This window comes from Penaeus vannamei, chromosome 22 (assembly GCF_042767895.1).
Source record: "Penaeus vannamei isolate JL-2024 chromosome 22, ASM4276789v1, whole genome shotgun sequence".
NCBI lineage: Eukaryota > Metazoa > Arthropoda > Malacostraca > Decapoda > Penaeidae > Penaeus > Penaeus vannamei.
Window position 1 is genome coordinate 27,396,398 of NC_091570.1, and position 2,231 is coordinate 27,398,628.

A 2,231-nucleotide genomic window follows, 5' to 3' on the forward strand; every position below is an offset into this window, starting at 1 on the left:
TAAGATGTGCTGGCCTTATAGTCACCGCTAAATGACGAAAATATAACGCGCAGCCGCCTTTCAAATTCAAAGTCGATGAGCTTGTTTACCTTGCGAAGAAAAACACGAAACTGATTCACGAACGCATTTTTGCGTTCGCGAACTAGTCCGTGTATCATTACGCGCTCGTCAAAACAATATTTGGCTAATTATCTGTGTTTGCTGTACCTTTAAAGTCTTTTAGTAATGTTATTATACTTCATTTCTATATTTTTATATTTATCTATACCCTTATATAGAATCCTACGCATCGAGTGTTTCACACTTTCTTACGCCAGCCACAGATTGACAGCTCACCATACCGGTCATTTCAAGATTGAAAGCCGGTGAGAAATGTGTTTCCACTGTTGGGTTGATTCTGGGTTCTTTTAAATACTTTTAGTGGCATCGAAGAATAATTAGACTTTCGTAACCATCCCAGTTTTATATCTGAGCCCTTCAAGAGCTCCAAATGACGAAAAAGGTGATTAAAATCGAAGCAATCCCAACAGTACAAAGAAACGAAAGTTTCATGTTCCCGGATATAAAGGTATTTGGTTTATTATTTTACGGTGTGAATGCAGCTCTGTCTTGCCGTACATACCGTGGTGGAGAGAATGTGTCCTGGGTGGTGTTGGGGAGGCTTGCCCCCCATCAACCCTCCCCTCGGGCACGGCTAGTCACGGCAATTTATATTGATATATTAGGTTGGTTTATTGATCAATACGTTTATGGGGGTTGGAACGTGTGAATTCACGTAGAATTTTGCCGAAAGTTTGATTTCTGGCGCGTCAGCCCGTAAGTTAAGTTAAGTAAGTTTATTTACCACCCTGGCTAACTGCTCAGGCGTGGGCAATCGTGATTACAGAGTGTTACATATACTCACATACATTCGGCAGAGTTTTTAAAGATGGCGCTTACATCCGTAGAGTTTCACTGACCGATTTTAAGCGTTTTTGTGCTAGTTTTACGCATTTTTGATCGTTATTCTTTTTATTTAAGCTTGTTTTAGCCCATAATTTCCCTGATATACTTCATGTCCTCCCCTGCTAACGGGACTATCAAATCAAGATCGTCGATGGAGAAATGGTACTCGATCTCCTGAACAATTAATTCGCAGAAGATACAACGCCGAAAATCGATGAAATCATAGGATTTGATGCAGAAAAACATCAATTTTTTTCGACTTAGTCTCTGGGAGGGTGCGTCGCTCTCTGTAACAATTACCTAAACTGCTATCATGTGACAGTTGAAGAGTCACTACCTTTCTTTATTTACTTACGCCTGTCTGTGTTGATTTTATTCGACTTTTTATTTGTACTTTCATTTTTCTTTTGGTTGGATTATATATTTTATTACTTCTTATTGATATATTTTTGTTAATTCTGCTTGTCAGATTAACTGTACTGTTACACCTTTTTCTTTTGTACGTGATGTATGTCATGTTAGACTTTTGTTAGTTTTAGTAAATTTTCCATATTATTAATGTAGCTTAATTTTTTAAAATTTTATTTTGTCGGTTTGGTCTCTTCACCAGCCTTCCATTATTGTTTGTAAATATTATTTTGTAACCTCTTTACTAGTCAGTATGACATTCTTTTGGTTTTGATTATTTTGTTTCATTTTCTAACCATTTTTTCTTGTTATGTTAATTTTTCATAATCATTTACTGTTCATATTTCTTGTCATAATATTACCGTCAATGATATCAATTAAATTGTGTGTAAGGTAGTCGTGTTTGGTTTTCTAACCTTGAACAATCCTTTGATTATCAATTGAGTTTAAGAACCTGGCACTCACATGTGGCGGCCTTGCCAGGATTGTTCAGGTTGGATACATATACTGGATTATCTTTTATTCAGTCAGGGTATGTCCTACTGAATCCTCGCAATCCTTGGGGCCTGGAGGCGAGCATTTTCTCATTGAATGTATGTAGTACTTACTTGTCATTTTTTGTGGGCGGTTATTGCCTGTTTGAAGCAGTCTACTTGTACACTTTGTAAACGCTCTGTTGGTCGAGCTATTACTAGGTGCAAGCAGTGGCACACAATAATAAATCTATCACTAGAAATAGTGATAGATGTATTATTGTGTGTAATCTTTTATTTGGTGAGTTACTCGTTCCAATCATGTCTGATTATACATTTGAAGTCTTGAGGCAGCAGGCAGAGTTTAGAACTCACAGGTGTAGATGCTGCTCGGTATATTCAAGA